Source organism: Trachemys scripta, chromosome 3 (genome assembly GCF_013100865.1).
Source record: "Trachemys scripta elegans isolate TJP31775 chromosome 3, CAS_Tse_1.0, whole genome shotgun sequence".
NCBI lineage: Eukaryota > Metazoa > Chordata > Testudines > Emydidae > Trachemys > Trachemys scripta.
In genome coordinates, this window is record NC_048300.1 from 181,585,785 (window position 1) to 181,604,946 (window position 19,162).

A 19,162-nucleotide genomic window follows, 5' to 3' on the forward strand; every position below is an offset into this window, starting at 1 on the left:
AGCAGATAGCTGATTGGAAGTAGAGTTTTCAGCTTTTTGGAAACCTAACCGAAAATGATAGAAATAAAAAGAGAGGGGAAAATGCAGTCTGAGCTTTGCATGAGGCCTTGTGTGGGCTTCTCTGTGAATTTTACCCTAAGTAGAAAAAAAACCCAGTAACATAGCACCAAAAAACTCCTTGCTGTTCTCCTCCTTCGCTGTCCAACTAATCAACGTGCAGACTCATTAAAGAAAGAATTGCTCTTGATAGAATTATTAGGGAGATATTTGCAGTTCTGTGTGTTTAGTCTTATTTTAAAATGTACAGCTTGTAAGAAAAGACCCAAATTCAGAGGGCCCACACAAACCCTAGGCACAACTTAAATCGTATGTAAGCTCTTAGAATGAAATTCACCTCCTTGTAGATAGCCAATACATGGCCCATGCACCAGCAATTTCCCACTTAAAGCCTCAGCATATCAGCAGCATTATTTGTGCTCCTCCAACTGTCTGTTGTCTCCTGTCTTATACTTAGATTGCAAACTCTTGGGGCCACAGATCATCTTTTTGTTCTATGTTTGTACAGCAACTAGCAGAGTGGGGTCCCGGTGTATGAACAGGGCTCCTAGGCACTATGATAATACAAATAATAAATAAGTGATGCATTGGTCTTGTGCTGGTCTACTGCACAGAGGCAAATATCACCCTGAATCCATGTTTTAGGTGTGACTTATTTATTACTTGTATTGCGATAGCAACTCATTCATGGACCAGGACCCCACTGTGTTTGATATAATGGGTCAAACCTTGATCACTTTAACTCATGGCAGTAATTCTAATAATTACTAATTTACTGAGAAGAGGAAGGACAGCAGAGTTTGGCCCATTCTGATGTGTGTTTTCTTTAGTGCCAGTATTATAGTTCTGATGAGGTGTTTTTGTATTATTTACAATTAATATATTGTGAATGCAGCACCACAAACAGTCTTGGCACTACAGACATACAAAAGATAATGGTCATGCCTTGAACAGCTTACAGATAAGTTAATACCTCAATAAATAATTAGAGTGCAAAGAGAGGTCATGGACAGCGTATTACAGGGAATTGCGTGTTATTCATAACTGAATGGAGACTACGGGTGGGATTTTCAAAAGCACACAGAATTGGCCTAACTCTGCTCCCACTAATGTCAGCGTAAGTCTTTCATTGACTTTAGTGGAAGCAGAGTTAGATCACTACTGAGTGCTTCCAAAAATCCCATCTTCCATATCCAGAGATGAACAATAATTCAAGAACTTCATCCCTGGGTCAAAATGACGGTGCTATCACATAGAAGCAATATACTATGTATAGGTTCTGGAAATATAGTGCATTTCTATAACTGCTAAAGCCATAACATCTGGAATGCCATCTTGGAGAGGCTCCAGGTGATTTCCACGAGGAACACTTTGTAAAAGTTGTTACAAAATTTTGAAATGCCTAGAAAAGTAAGTAGAATATGTTCCCAGGCCCTCATAGGAGCAAAGATTGGATTATAAAGTGCTAAATGTTTTTTACAACTGTATAAGCAATGATACTAGATGGATAACTATTCAGGGGAAATTATTTTTACAGACAATTTGAATGGATTTGTTCCAGCCCTCAATTAGTTTCATATTTCAAGAATCCAGAAATGTAGAACAATTTCTCCTGTGTTCATCCCCTTCGTGGAAGTCAGGGAACCCAGCCTGGGGAAGCCTCTGTTCATTCTTCATATTTCTTACTATATTAGGCCCAAATTTTCAAAAGCTTGGAGCAGCAGCAAATAGCCATTTGGGTGCCCATCTGGGGCAGCAAGTGGAAGTCAAGCCCTGAGGGGATTTCCAAAGCTGCTATTCAGTCATTCATTCCCTGGAGTTCTGAGAGCCCAGTAGCTTGAGCACTTCCAGAGGGCGAGGCAGGAACATGGCCCAGCAAATGGGCACCTAAACAGCACTTTCAAAAGTGGAGGCTTCAAGGTGCTCAAACTTTAGAGCTCTGCTGTCAGCGAACTCTGAAAACGGGCAGCACACTGGGTAAAAACCTTGTCTCTGGGAGGTGGTGGATTTATAGAATTAGTACAGTGAAGGCGAAGAGTCAGGACAGGAACTGGGAGAGCAAATGAGAGGCGGTGGAAAGGGTTGGGGCTGGGTCTCTAGGACAGGCCACAATAATAGTGAGAATTTGAAGTACTGCACTTGACTATGTGGCAGCTGTAGTGTATATCATGAAACATCTCCAGGAATGATGACAACAGGCAAAGGAGGCTGAGGCTCAGAAAAGGAGGTGCTTTTTGCTCTCTTTACAAGGTCTGTGTACTTCAGATGAACTTCTTGTGAGGCACAGGACAGAGAAGTGCTAGTTCACCCGGAAGCGATAATTATAAGCTGAAAGTGGAGTTAGAGAGGCCAGTCCAAAAGAACCATGCCCTATCCATACAATTCAGGGTACCACTGCACTGAACATCCTTGCCACTGGGTCATTACACAAGCACATGAGGGACAGAACTTGCACCAGCTAGTCTTTTTCCTCTTGAGTGCCTAGGGGACTTCATAAAATATGACCCTCAAGGATACAAAAAACGTTAGCTTCCTAGGGATAGGCAGATCCGACACAAAATTAAATGGGCACTGTGGCTTGCACACACATCCCTCTCAGGGGACCAAGGCAAGATAATGCAGCTTACCAATGCTACAGAGACAGTATGTTACCCGAAAGTAGTGTTCATAGCTGAAAGGTTAGATATCCAGAATAAGGGAGCAAGGGGAAACCTAATGTCACATGAATTGATGCCATCATTACAGAACTGACTCCCCTCAAGGAAGAGCAGCTGGGCAAGTGTTTATGAACTCACTCTGCCAGCACAAAGCAGAGACTGTTGCTAATTTTGTCAGCTGGGTAAATGGTGCCTTTGGAAATGCTATGATGTAGGAGTCAAATAGAAAGAATTGTTCCACTGGACAATATGTTCACTTACCCAAATTATAATACTGGAAGCATGAAATATAGAAGTAGTAAAGAAAATGTAAGCATTCCTTTCCACATAAAGGATGTCAAAAATATTCTATTTTACTATGCTAAATTCATGGAGGTAAAGTCCATTAATGGCTATTAGCCAAGATAGGTAAGGAATGGTGCCGCTAGCCTCTGTTTGTCAGAGGGTGGAGATGATGGCAGGAGAGAGATCACTTGATTATTACCTGTTAGGTTCACTCCCTCTGGGGCACCTGGCATTGGCCACTGTCGGTAGACAGGATACTGGGCTAGACCCACTATGGCTGTTCTTATGTTCTTATGTTACATTGTAAATGCACTGTTAAAACAGGTCTTCCTTAAAGCAACAGTACTTTTGACTCAGCAGTAAAATCTAGAAATCATTTGGATTGTAGGCCCCACCCCCAAATAAATAGCATTTACAATTCTGTAGGTAATAAAAATATGTTGTTTTAATTATTTTCCTCCCATTGTTTTTGAGAAATTTACACAAAATAAAATTTCCTGACCATAAAGTCAACAAGGGAGTCCTGTATTTTTCTTTCACATTTGCTTGTCTTGTCTAGTAGCATCAAATCCATGCTAGAACCTCACTGCTAGAACATTGCTAGAACCTGAGGAAATAAAAAATGTGATGATTTTTTTTTTCAATTGGCTTCAACTCAGCTTTAAAAAATGAATGATTTTTGTGTCTATAATTTTAGAAGGGCAACGATTTTTGCACAGATAGTACCAGTTAGCCGTCAAACTGTTGGTTTCTGAAAAACTGTGGGTGAAGGTCTAGAAGCTAATAAAACATGAAGACTTTTGTCCCTTTTGTGTATGAAAGACTGAAAGAGTGGTTTCCTCAAGCCTACATAGTAGAGTTTTATCAGGATCCAGTGGGAAAGAGGACCTTGTGTTGTCAAAAGGATTTTTGGCAATGTTTATTTTCCATCTAAAAATGGCAAGGCAGCTCAGTAAAGGGGATTACAACTGAATACTTTAAGAGAAACAACATCAAAAATAAAAATTGCTCAGCTGAGTTGAGCCAAGTTATTGAGTGATCACTCACAAGTGTTTCAAAAATGACTTCACTGAAAGGCTGTCCAATGAGTGTGCCAGATGCCTCCTGTAAGATTCTGAGCACCCACAACTCCTATGGAATTCATGGGAATTTATGTCACATAGCATCTCAACCAGATCAGGCAAATTATATCCCACATCAAATGTCTATGTGAATTGTCCAGACTATAAATTAAATGTTAAGCACAACAATCATTTTATCTACATTGTCATTCTTGTGCCAGAAAAAAAGGGCTTTGAGTTGGGTGTCTTACCCTCATTCCTATACATTAATGCTCACTGTGCTACGTCAGTCTGCTCGACAGACAAAGGGAAAGAAATGGGGCAAAGATAAAGGAAGACAGAAATATTTCAAGACTAGCCCGTGTAGTGTAAATCAGCTTGTGTAACTTCTCTGGGTCACACGAAAACCTCACGCTCACATTTAATTTGCCCATCCTGAAGTATTTTTCCTAGTAATGCCAAATACCATAATGCTCTTTGTCAGTGATTTGAAATGATTGTATAAGCTACATATCGGGTACACTATTGTTAATGAAATGCACACAAGATGATGAACAACTTCCTTTTCCTGCTGGAGCCCAGCTGCAACCAGGCCCTGTATCCTTGATGCTGTAAATCAGGCCTTTGTACTCCGGGAGGATTCAATCAGCTGCAGGTGTGGGCCCGCCAAGGCCCGTCTGGGATTAGGTAGCAGCATTTGATATGAGATCCCAAACAGCACCAGCAATCCACACACCACATGTGGCCAGTCTTTGGAGAAAGCAAAGGAAAAACGCTGATGAAATGTGGCACAGGACCATGGAATGCAATTTCAAACTTCCACATCTGCAGGAAAGAGAGAATGAAAGTTCCTAATTTTACAATGATGATGTCATTGAGAATACATGATGGTGGAAATGATGTGCCAAGGTTTTCATAGATTTAACCATTTAGGATGCTGCTAACTGAGGGTTGAGATTTGTTTGTGACATTGCAGTTCTAAATGCAACACAAGAGAGGTTGCCAGCCCTCAAATGTTGTGTGTATGTATACACACGTCCACACAAGACTTACACCTATCAAGCTGACATTTTGTAAAAATTCACTAACTGAAAACATTGCTACATCTATTTCAATGCATATTCCTAAAAAAAAAAAAAAAAAAAAGAGAGATGTAATTTGGACAAAGTGGTATCTCACACTCAATAAGGAAAAAGCATTTACACTCAACAAGAAAAGAACACTAAGAGTTGTTCTGCTTTCGCCTTCCTCCTCCCCGTACTGTTAAGAGCTGTGAAGAATTTGCTTCTTTACATTTGTCCATGGTATTTAGGGATGAAGAAATATTAAAACAGTCTGGTTTTGTTATTACTGTAAATATAAAATACATTGAAAAGAGCATGCACTCGATTTTTTCTAAATCTGTTTTCCATTAGCTTATCTTGATAGCTGAAGTTAATCATTATTTTTGACCATATATGATTTAGATATGTCATTAATTCATGTACAATCCATCTGAATAATGATTGTGGTTTTCTGCTTTACAAATTCATCTACTTCACTGAGAAACCAAGAGAGTCAAATTCCATGCAACATCTGGTTTCCATTTTATGTAATTGCTATTTTTAGAGTTATAATCATGTGTTATTGTAAGGACCACAGTGTCAATCACTCAGCTAATGGGGAAAATTCAATGCCTAAATACCTGGGAGAACAAGAAGCTGACTGAAACAGGTGCATTTAGACACTTGGTTTTAAGTATAATTCTAGTCTCCCAATTTAAATAAATCATTTTAAGGAGAAACTATATTCTTTCCATTCCTTCTAGGAACCAAAAGTTTAATACAAGGGTGCCACATAATGTACCTGGTCTTGTGCCCAGTGGTTTCAGTAGGAGCAGGATCAGATCTTATGTATAAGCTCCAGTACCATTAACTTAATGCATCTGCTAATCTTATAGGTTAGCTTGTAGGAGCTATTGTATGAAGTAGCCCCCATTCATGAAAACTATTTACAGATTTTAGTAAAAGGAAAAGAGTAAACTTTAGCTCCTTCTTAAACAATAAGGTGTGCACACATGGCTAATTCTCCACACATATAAAGAAGGCACAGACCAAAACAGGATAGCTGTCCATGGGAAGAAATGCAACAATTCATATGTCCCAAAGAAATGTACAAAAATAATTCCAACAAAACTGTACAGGTAACATCTCCAGTAATTAACAGCTTTAACTTGTACTTTAAATAGATGTGGACTATTGTAAAGTATTCAGCAAGTACTATGAGCACGTATGCTCTCTGTATGTGTGTATATATATCTCCTCAATATTTATTCCACTCTATATGCATCTGAAGAAGTGGGCTGTAGTTCATGAAAGCTTATGCTCTAATAAATTTGTTAGTCTCTAAGGTGCCACAAGTACTCCTGTTCTTTTTATGAGCACTTAGTCACAGGATACACTAGCAAACAGAATTTCACCTAGAGGGCTCTACTAATAAACAAATCTGTTCTTTTTTGATCCTTAGAAAGCTCACAAGGACTAGCATGAGGTCCTTCTTAACAAGGCCCTTGACAGGAGAATCTCAGATTTTTCTTAAAAAGTAGAAATTTCTACCCCGGCTCCTGCCGAGTATAGCCTTGAAAACAAACCAATGTAAACCAGTTGCTTGGGATGAAAAGAACAAGCCACTGGTTTTCACTACTGTAGTAGAAGACTGGTAGGGGAATTCCTAAAGATACACACAGACATACACACTTGATGTCAGTTAAGTGCACCTCAAATTTCAGTTTCCTTACCCTCCCCAAACTCCTCAGGCTGGCCTTACGCATAGTGGTGTGATCATGCAGATAGGAATAAATTACATTTAGGGAAGTGGCGTTAGAATTGGAATTCTTTTCATGGCAGGACCTAAAATGCTAAGGCTGGCTCTCCTCATTAACTTTTTTCATCCCCCACTGAAGCTGGGACTGAGATGGTTGTTGCTCACTCAAGCAGCTGCCAAGCCAAAAGTTGTGGCTCGTTTTGCCATGGTTGCTGCAACAGGCACACCCCTCTTGTCTCTCCTGCCAGTGCAGAGTTTAAGTATTACATTTTCTCTGGTACATTCTCACAAAGTAATTGTGTGTGCATCTGCAGTCTTAGCTAAGCAGGGTGTGGTCAGATCCTTTTCCAGTATGGATGACTGCCTTTGTGCCAGGATAAGAACATAGCTGCCTTTACTCCTCTGTCATTTTATGTCATTGACACAAAGTAACCGTGTGTGTGAGTACGTGTGTGCGCGTGTGGGTTTGTGCGTGGGGGTTTGTGTGCAGGGTGCCTCCACAGGGAATTAAATGAGCTAAACAAGGCTATCTGCCAAAGCTGTGTCATGGGAAGGCTATTGAGAACCCTGTGCTGCTGCTATGCCAACCACATCCAATGCCATATATCATTTCTAATGCACACAGTCAAACTGGTCAGAATACATTGAGGTGAAACTCAAGCATATGAAAGTCTGTAGACAATGGAAATGGCCAAAAAGGAACTAGTTTTAAATTTGAGTGCTGGACTCTTTTTGGTGTATTTTCCCATTTCTGTTATTTAGTCAGAAAAGCTAATAGGTAAATAGAAATGTAACGCTGTTATTAAAGTGATTGTTGCATAGGAAAGAGCCCATCTGAAAGCCATGTTACCAACTCTCACAATTTTCTCAAAAGCCTAATGATATTTGGTGGTTTTTAAAGTTTCCATCCCTGGAGTCAGATGAGAACATGAAAATCTCGGATTTCATTTTTTTGTAAACATACGTTTCTCGCTCTCATCGTTGCAGAGAAAAGCCTGAAACCCTGAGCTGAAAAAGCTCAAAAGCCGGACGGCAATTCAGAAGAACCCCAGATTTATTATGTTTTTAAATTTCATCATGAGGGGGCGGGAGCCTGACTCATGATTTTTGAATGGTTGGGGCTGGCAACATTGCTGACATTACCTGAAGAAGCAGTACAATACATATTTCATTTGAAGTATTGTTTCCTACCCTCTTGAATGGATAGATAAAATATCAAGGGCCATAATTTCAAAGGGGCCCAATCAAGACCCATACATTTGTGCCTTTAATGTGCAATGACCTGCAGCTGCAAATCACATGAAAATGTCTAATTGCAGTACCATAATTGGAGTGTGCAAAACTAGATGAGAATGATGGACATAACTTTATTCTTCAAGTTTGCTAAATATATTTTGAAGGTGAACAAACTTCCCCTAGACAGATAGATCCATCCTCATTCCTAAATGAATTGTGTAAATCAACCCCTTATTCAGGAAGGGAATTAAGCTAATCAACTAGTCCCACCTATTCACATACTTAAAATTAGGCAAGTGCTTAATTCCTTTCCTGAGTTGGGGCTGATTTCCTCAATTTGTTTAGGAATGAAGATGGGTCTGTCTGTCTCCTCTGTGTATTTGGAGGCTCACTATTCAAGAGTAAGCCACAGAAGATCACCTTCCGGTCATTTGAACAGATAATTTCTACTCCTACATTATGCAAATTCTAATGCAGCTTTCTGAGATCTATAGGCTCTTTAACTGACATGATTTTCATGTGTATAATCAAACAAATATCAAAGTAAAGCAGATAACATTGATTGGATAAAATTGAGCAAAGGAAAAATTAGTCTGTATAGCGGGGGGGGGGGAGAGGGGAATTCCTAATGGTGAGACTTATTAGCCAGTGGAATAGTTTCCCAAGGGAAGTGGTGGAAGCCCCACTGAGGAAACCACTGACAACAAGACAAAACAAACCTCTTAAGAACCAATACACTGTAGGGAGTGATTCTAGATGGGCAGTGGAATTAATGTGATGACCTCTTAGGTCATTTCCATATTCATTTTCTATGAGGCTATGTCAGGTAATGAATGTATAGACTCAGTGTAAAAAATAGCTAGCTTAGGAGGATTTTAAAAGTAAACAAGTGGAACACAGTTTGAAATAGTCATGTTTTCCTCTCAGAGCAGGCCAATGTAAATATTATTTCACATGTTATCAAGTAATTCTAAAACTAAACATACTCACCCTAACAATGGTTATGATCAAAATTTAACAATGTCCTTTTGAAAATGCTCAGTACATAAAACTTAAAGGTAGCCTAAAGGTATAGATGACTAGAAGTTTGGAGTTGGGTGCTTCTTGCTCATTGGGGCAAAGGAGCTGTTGTTTGGTTTTAATATTACATTCAATTTATTTTATGCTCTCCCCTCAGTTTCAGAACAGTTTTCTCAATGTGTTACAAATGGTCATCGTTAGGTTTCAGGGTTAGAAAATGTCCCCAGTATAGACAGTTCCAAGCAGCCACTATGTAAGCAGGTATAACTCCAGTTAAGTCCATAGCATTATAACCACTTACACCAGGGCTGAATTTGGCTTAATAACTTATGTGTAAGATGCTGCCCATCCAATAGCAGTCTCTATCCCTTATTCCCACTTAAGTATCTTTAACCACCGGGCTACTAACATATTCTTCCAGTTTCGGGATCTATTTCTAGAGTAACATTATTGGTTTTGTGATATCTTTACCATTTTTGTTACACTGTGGTCATATTTATCTTGTTTTGTTTCAACAGGGGAAGAGAATATGCTAATGAAGGAATCATCACTTGAAGGGATATTGAAAGATATGAGCACCTCTTCTGACAAGCTGCATGCTCATTGACTTCAGTGCTGAGGGTGATCAACACCTTGCAGCACCAGACCCTACATTCCAAAGTAGGAGAGCACATGGCTCTAGTGTTGTGATTCTTCCCCTTTCTTCTACTTTTCCTTGTGTATTAGCTGGTTTCCCTCACTTTCCAGTTTTCGGAGTCATATCACTAGCTTTGTTTGTTTATAAAAATAAAAATGTTTTTAGTTCTGTTGAGAAAACCTTGAAAATGCAAACGCTAATGGCTCAAAAACCAGAAGGTAAATAAGAACCCCAAATTATGGTTGTTGGCTTTTTTAAGTCCATGTTTTTTAAACCAACTTCATGATTTTTTGAACCCTGATACAATTTTTCAATGTATGTGGTTGACCATACTGTGGTTCGTTCAGGTGAATTAAAAGGCAGCAGTCTCTAAGGATGCAGAAAGATAGGTTTAATAGGAAGATTAAAATCTTGCCTTATTTCACAACATGTCAAAATACAAGGAGAGCAATCAACAACCTAGGTCTGTTGAATGGAGGTTATCTAAGGGCCACCTGCCTAGATGATCAAGGCTACAAGCCTCTAAAGCATTGCTGAGTTTGCTGATTTTTGCACTTATTTGCCTTCCATGGGATTTTACTCCACTGCAAGCTTAACATATGCACCTGCATAATTGAAAACAATCCAACCGTAAGTGCTACTCATGCAAAAAAAAGACACAAAACAAAACAAAAAAATGACAGAGAATTTCATAGGGCCGGCACTAAACCAGTAAAAATATCTGATGAACTTTGCCAGCTGTTGAAAACTGTCTGTGGGATCAGTTCCTTTGTTCTTCTCTAATAATAGTTTTAGTTTATGTTTCTTTTTTCCTTCTTTTTCTTTTACTTTTACTGTTTTCATTTTGCTTTGATGTTGAAAACAGCCACAGCTGCATTACAAAAATAATTGTTCCCACTTTCATATACAAGTTCATGCACTTGGAGGCAACATTCTGAATACACACTTACACACACACACACACACGCACACAAACTTTGTGCATAATCTGATGGTGACCGTCTATGGCCAAACAAGAAAAATAGGACGTCTCTCTCTTAAAACAAAACAAAACGAAACATAAAAACAGAGTCCTCTGGCCCATTTATAATGGGATCTTTTAATAACAACCAACAATAACCTCTTGACATTTATATAGTTAGTGCATTCCCCTCGAAGGCTTTCAATTCCCTGTACAAACATGAATTAATTATTGTATTTATTTATTCAAATTTTTATTTTGCTACCAGTGCTCTGGACACCCCTGACAATCTTCTAAAATTATACTAATAAATAAACAGACCCATGAATTACCTCAGATCAAATCAACCAGCAACAACATAAATATAACAGAAATTAATCAACCTTCCTGCACATACTCTACTATGTCCCACAGCCACCACTACCCAGCTCAACTCCTCACATGCAAAGGAGAAAGGGTAGACCTCCCAGTGTGTTCTGAAGCCTAACAAACTTGGGCAATTAAGACCATGGAATCAGACAATATCTTCTGAAGGCCTGGAAGCCCTAACAAAGAACACCCTCCCAGCTAGTCCTCATCCCTTGTTTAATTTAGCCTCACATCTATAGATGAGTGATATAGGTAAGTATTATTCCTATTGCTAAAAATGAGGAAAGTGAAGCACAGTGACAGGTTAAATGACTTGTTCAAGGTGACACAGGAAGCCTGTTGCAGAGCTGGGAATTGAATCCAGGTCTTCTAAGTCCCAGCTCTGCATTTAACCACATGACCTTCCTTCCCTTGGACATGAAAAACAAGGATATTTTTTAATGAAAAAACATTTTCTTCCTTTGTGTGTCTTTTCATAGGATGCCTAAAATGGAGCATTCCTGTTGATTTCGACTCGACTTCCTGAATAGCCCCCGTTATTATAATGTTGCTTAAAATAACAGAATAATTAGATCACGATTCCTAACCCCTGGAATATAGCTCAGCAAAATTAGCAGCAAACTGTACCATAGCAAGCCAGATTATAGAACCCTTATTCTTGTTGGTCAGGATTTACCTAGGCAAGTAGTTCCACTGACTTGGTTGGGACCACTCAGGTAAGTAACAGCTCCCCAGTGTATCTATTTCACAGCCAAGCCCAGAGAATGGAGTAGGGGACTGGAGTCAAGACTCCTGAGTTCTATTCCTAGTGATATATTATTATTAAAATATTAATATTACAGATTGAGACCTCTGGGCACCACAGATTAGGGTCCTGTTGTGATAGGCACTATACAAACATTATATGAAGACTGTTCCTATGCTCAAGTGTTTACATTCGAAGACCTGATCTGATAGTCTGCCTCTGAGGGTATGTCTACACTGCTGACTCGGGCTCACGGGACTCAGGGACTGTTTAATTGCAGTCTAAACATTCAGGCTTTGGTTGAAGTCTAGGCTCTAGAACCCTGCAAGGTGAAAGGATCCCAAAACTCAGACTGCAGACCGAGCTCAAATGTCTATGCTGCAATTAAACAGCCCCTTTGCCCCTTGGCCAGCCATGGGTTTTTAATTGCAGTATAGACATACTCTGAGAGCTATATGAGCTCTGACAAATCATTTCTGCTCTTTGAGCATTATTTTCCCCCATTGAAGATGTATGATAATATTTCCCTACCTTGCAGGTACACTGCAAGGCTTAATTAATTAGGGCCGATTCTGCTCCTGTTACATTGAAATCAATTAGGCTGTTCACAAGAGTAAGGATTGAAACACTGAAACTCAAGGTAACGAAGATGCTAAAGATCAGAATTGGATTTCCTGGCTCCACTAGTGATATCATGCTCTCACTTCATGAAGAAACCAAATCACCCAATCTAAAAATAAATAGATTTATCGCCTTGCCTATGGTAAAGTATCCTTCTTCAAAGTTACCCAGGTTGGCTCTGAGTTCAGTTTTAAATTAAAATCATTATTTTGTTATGCAGGCAAGTGTACCTTTCCTATAGGACAGAACTACACTTTTTTAACATTTTGAAAATCATAGTTTTTCAATTATCTAGAAATCCCAACCAGCTCTACAACAATTAGAAAACTCTAAAAAAATTGCATTAAAATCTACAGGGTTCCACCCACTCCTGATCTTTAAATCCAAAAATCTAATTTTAGACATTTTTTCCCATTAGAAACCTGAATTTCAAGAAATTTCAAGCAGCTCTATTCTAAATGCTTCACTGAAATATTTTTAAAACCCCTTTGTCCCTAGGAATTAAACTGTCATCATTATAAACCAGGAAGAATTGGTTAGTAGCAGTGGACAGATAGAAAAAGAAATTAAGAAAAATGCGATAGCCTCAAAATATCCCAAACTCCTTTAAAGAGATCGACATTATTAGAGTTATACATTGTACTAGCAATATACAAACAAATAATTCCAGATATGTGGATCAAAGAAATACAGTCAATGAAGACAACTGGAACACAGAGTGCGAGAAGCAGGAATGTCTTATTTTAGGCCTGCAAGCAGTATGCATTCTTTTTTTTTTGTAATTATTGCCAGTTATCTTTAAAGACTTTGCCAGTAGAATGAAATGTTCTTCCTCCTGTTGAGTCTGCTTCCATCTGTACCTTCCCACCCCGATAGAAACATTTAGTAATGATTAGTGATGGCTACATCTACTGCAGGAAGCATCTGGCCCACTGACTGGTCTTATCTGTCATAGAAATTCCAGGGTGTTCTGCAGCTTCAGATTATATGATGAACTCTATTTAAAAGCAGTTGTCAGGGCAATCAGTGGATACTGATCCCTGTCATGTGACAGAGAGATTGAGCTTTGTCACCCTGGCATGGATCACGTGACTACAGGAGGGGAAAAAATTCAAATGACTTGCCTGGGCACTTGTGTGTCAGACCCTTGCTATAGGGATGGATGTTTAGGGGTATAATTTAGCAATGGTTCAGTTGCCACGTAGTGGAAGTTGTGCTCACTAGTTGCTATACAAAGTGTTGCCAATCCTCAAGATTTTTTTGAGTGTTATGGGACTTCTATTAGGGCTGGAGTCAGGCGAAAGGTGACCTGAAAAGTTCTAGCCCTCTTTAATATTTAAGCCCTGCCTAGGAATAGCCCCCTTCTGATTGGCTTCCTTCCCCACGTCCTGGGAAAGAGCAGCCAATCAGGGCGAGCAAGACCTTTTCACCCTCCCCTCAAGAACTGACATCATTCTCACAGTAGGGGGTAGGGGAAGAGGGAGCAAACAGAGGCAAGCAGCTCAGGGTAGGCCGTCTCCCTCCTTCCCCTCCTGTGGTTCCTCCACTTCTCCCCTTCTTTCTCCCTCCCTGTATTACCTGGCAGGGGAAGAGAGAGAGGGAGGTGAAGAATCCCTCAAGCTGCCCCCTCAGCCTGGAATGGGGATAAGGAGACCTCACTGCAGTTCCTCCCTCAAGCCTGGGAGAGAGGGGTGACAAACCCCAGGACCTGCAGGAGGAGCTGGGGTGAAGCTGGGGAGGGGGAGAACTGATTTGGGGTTTGGTGGACAGTGTTGATTTGGGGGACTTGGAAAGGTGGGAAGATGTGGGGTGAGATCTCCTGCCAAAATCCACCTTGCTCTGTACATTTGGGAAAATTGGCAACCCAGTAATTCTCTCACACACACACACACACACACACACACACACACGGGGGAGAGTGCATCAGAACGAGTGAATAAACCAAAAGGCAGACCAAAAATAACACAATATAATTTTTGTAGAAAAAGTTCTCATGATTTTTAAGACAATCTCATGAATGTTTGGGGTCTGACATGATTTTTGAACCTTCGGGATTGGCAATACTGTACTCAATACTGTATGTAACACCCACAAATACAATGAACATGAAACGGCCCTTCCCCCCCCCCCAACTAGATTAATAACATTCATTAATTTATAAATAATTACTTGAAAGAAAAGCCCACCGCCAGAATAAAAACCCAGAAGATTTGGCACCTGAAACAAAGAGATGTGCTGTTATGCATTGTATGTGAGTCTAGCCAATAAAATAAGAAAGACCTGGTTTGCTACATTCTATTTTCTCTGCTTCACTTCCTTGGTAATGAAGGGTAGGGCCTATGGTCCTAACCGCAGGCATTTGAGGTGAGTTTAGAGCCACGATGCTCCTCCCTCTCACGCAACAGCACAGTCCCCATCATTGCATTAGGGTCTGCTCCAGTGCTGACCAATTCTAGAAGACTTCATAGTTAAACACTATATGACACTTATTTCCCTCAAGTTGGCTGTGCACTATCTCCAGGGCTAGATTTTAATGTTAAGTATTCCCTTCCTTTCTTATTGCCCCTGCCTAACCCTAACCCTTCCACCATTAATCCAGCTGTTCTGCCACTGTACTTCCCCCAAAAAAAAGTATAGGGCCCCTTGACAATCTGAGAGGAAGAAATGTGTATTTCAGAGTGGATTTAAAACTCCATGATTGTGGGATAGGCCAAAAGCCAGAACCAATCAAATATCCACAAATATTAAAATGTAATAAAATGTAAATTAAGTGGGGGCCATAAAGATGCTTGTCTCCATAGCTAAAGTAAGCAGCCAAACTCTCATGTCCTTGGTCCCTGTCTCTAGCAAAATAGTCTCCTGCTGATAAGATATTGTCCCTCTTAGATTTCACCTGAGTACAGTCATGTAGCATTACCACTGTATGAGATATGTTTCCAAGACAATACATGGAGCTTAGCTTTTCAACTTCCATTAAGGAGATAGCATAAATTTGTGGTTGCGGGGGGAGGGGGAACAAACAAATAAAGAAAAACCCAGCAGCCAGGAAGGAACTGGATTATAATTTGGCCTGAGACATTGGCTAACATCACCAGGTGACCTTCTGCAAATCATTTGACTTCTTCCATCAGCCCAGCTGGAAACAAAAGCAAGACCTCACTGGAAACCAGACATTGCATGTAAACTGAGGTTTTCTAGATAAATAAATTACAAAAGAAAGTTTTATGGCAGTCACACAGCCAATGTTCCGCACATTGAACAGACAATGGTAACATAAAACTTGTGTGAATCCTGTGTGGCAAAACTGCTGCACTACAGAGTCCTCTACTGAAGTTACAAATGAGCCAAACAGTTCCTCATCCTAGGACACTGAAATCACAGCGTGCCAAATTCTGATATCCTTGCTCATTTTTGGCAGGACATTATTCCACCTGCAATCCCATCAATTTCAGTGGGACTATTCCGAGAGCAAAGGACAACTCAGTGGCAGTGAGTCTGGCAGAATCTGCCCCCTCTATGCCACCAACAAGCACAAAACCATAGCGAGGGGTCAGTTGTGCACACTGGGGAGCATTTATTCATGTGAGTAATCCCATTCATTTCAATGGGATTATTCACGTGAGGATCAACAGAATTAAAACCCATAGAGATGACCCCTAAACCATTACATTTAGAGTGTGAGCCTGCTCCTACTAAACTCAAAGGAGTTATGCCATTGACTTCAGTGGGAGCAGAATCAGGGTCTCTATACGGTCAGCGTTTGTTTTAAATGTTCAAAAATCTAAGGTGCCCTCTTCCTGGGCTCAATCTTGCAAGATATTGAGTGAGCTCAACTGCATTTGAAGTCAGCAGATATTGGGGGCTCGCTGCACCTTACAAACTCAGGCCCACTCTGAGATACTGGCTTTGTTAATTAAAAGGCCACATTGCTGTGAAGCTAGTCGCATGCATTATGCCAATGTGTAAAATTAATATTTCAAATGGACTTCACATTTTCCAGTTTTTAAATGTTGCATCAGGTAACACAGGAGCAATAAGAGCTCTTGTTTTCTCCTGAATTACGGCAGATACTCAAGATAACACATTCCACGCCCGGGGCTCTAGGAAAGAGATTGTACAAATTTACACAGTCCTGGGTAGGAGGCAGTGCAGAACGATACTGATGCTAGAGGAGCAATGGAAGAACTTGTGCTTGAGGAGATACAGTCCATCTTGAGGTTACTTGGTGCAACACACACTGAACATTTTGCAATATCCAGTGAAATGATGCAGATTGCTCCCCCTGGTGGGTTGATGCTATAACCCTGCCCTGCCTTCAGGTACGTCCTTACCTTCATTTCAGGCCACTTGTTTGCTGGGGGGAAGAAAATGAAATCAGTACTTGCCTAAAGAAACTGTTGTGAGTGATCCTGGCACAGATGGCACAAGGAACAGTGGGAGGAGAGAAAGGTTTCTTGCACGTGCCCTGCCCTTTCCCTAAGGACCCGCACAATGGTTCATCACACCGTAACCCTCTGAGCATATCTGAGTGAGTTAAACTCCAAGACTGCTTGGCTAGCTGTTGTTTTTTTTCTCCTCACTATGTGAAAATAGCAATATTGTACATAAAAAGCCTGTTGGGAGAAACGTGTTTTTCCTCCATCAGCGAGCAGATGGCACGCAGATTTTGTGCATCATTTATAAATTATTTCAAAGTCTATTTGTCTATTCCAAAGAGATTACTGGAATCTACATCTGCATTTTAATGTAATTGTTTCCATGTCACATGAATGACGCATAGGAGGGTTACAAAAAAATGAAGAACACCATAGTTGGCTGACAGCTGCAAGAATTTGGGGAAACCCACCTAACAAATCCCTCCTCACACCTTGTTTTATTTATTGGTTTTTTATTTATTTATTTATTTTTGACACTACGACATTAGAAGAAAGTCTGCTAGCCTACGTGGGGAGCTAGAATTCAGTTTTACTGAAAAATTTGCAATAACAATAAATGAAACAGCAAAAGCTGCATCTGTTATAATAAACCAAAACTGAACTGCAAGTAAGAGTGCTTCATACTTATTTCTCTTCTCAAAAAGGGCCAAAGCACGCCTTCTGTGGGATGCCAAAACTGGGAAGAATTTCCTAAATTATCCTGGTCAGGATAAACTGACCCTCTATTCACTATGAAATATGTTTCCTTGCCAAGTAACATACCAGGAATCAGGATGATGGATTGAGAAATAACACTTCCTCTAGGAGGATAAAATTCACCTTTCTGTAGAGTCCAAGGCCCTCTGCAACACCTAAGCTTGATATTGGGCCTTCAGATGAATGGGAATGGGTGGAGCAGTGCAGAGGCAGGAAACTTTAATGGAGGAGATCTTCTGCACTGGGCCTGAATAAGCATGTGTGGAGATCCTGGTTTGCAAGAGGGATGGGGTGGGACTATTGAGTCTATGATTATAGGGATGGATAGATTTGGGGACCAGGGTTAGCAGCCCTTTTGAAGAAGTGACTTTTAAGGAGAGCCTTGAAGGAGGAAAGGTGTGGATAAAATCTGCTTAGAGGAAAGAGACTGCACAAGTATCCTCTGAACCATCCCACTGTATGCACAGAGTTTTACCTTCTCCAATCTTTCCCACCATGTATTAGGTAGTGTTCAGCTCAGTCCCATGGATGTCCCATCTAGGGAGATCTCAAGATCTACATGGCTTTGGACACACAGAGTCTCTGCTGCTTCCCAGCTCCCTCAACCCCATGCTTACATGGCTGCATGGCTCCTATATAAATCTAATTTAAAGCTAGGCTGGACAACATGTAAATAAATCTATATTTATTGCAACATTAATATGCAGTCACAAGCACTCAAAACCTAGGAAATTCCCAAAGTTAGGTGGCCTCCACCTGTCCAGAAATGCCAGCTTGAATTTTATTATTTTTCCAAATATGCAGTATAATGGAAAAGACCATGTCTTAAAGGCTTATGCACAGTGAAGCTTCAGTGTTCAACCTTAACTTTGGGAACAACCTGATTTTTGAGTGAGTTCTCACAGCTATTTTTATGGAATTTCCTTGTTTTAAGCTAAAAATAAAAAATAACATCGTTGAGAAGGACTAAGATAGAAAATAATAAAGAGAACAACTCTGAGCTATTCATCTTGCAGAGACAAGATAGATTCCTTGATCAAAAGACTTCCTTACTGGTCCTGCCACCATTAAGTCTGTGGGGATCCCTATTATTACTAATAACAATAAATGTATGTAGTGCCATATATTTCGCAAACACTGACTTAGATGGGAAGCTCTTTGGGACAGTAAATGTCTTTCTGTTTTATGTGTACCCAGTGCTTAGGATAATAAGGTCCAGATCACGAATTGGGACCATTAAGCATTACTACAATACAAATTGCTAAGTAATAAATTCCATTCAGCGTCTTGGTGATTGCCTACGCCACTGGATTTGTGCTACGATAAGGTGCAGAACCAGATCATCCTCCCATTGCTCCATGTCTTTCACCCAGTTTTGCAGGGAATAACAGTGAAGTGCTATGAACTCGATTAAAGGGACAGATAGATTTGGGACCAGCGTTAACAGCCCTTTGGTAGAAAGCAACAGAGGGTCCTGTGGCACCTTTAAGACTAACAGAAGTATTGGGAGCATAAGCTTTCGTGGGTAAGAACCTCACTTCTTCAGATGCAAGCCCCTCGCGTCTGAAGAAGTGAGGTT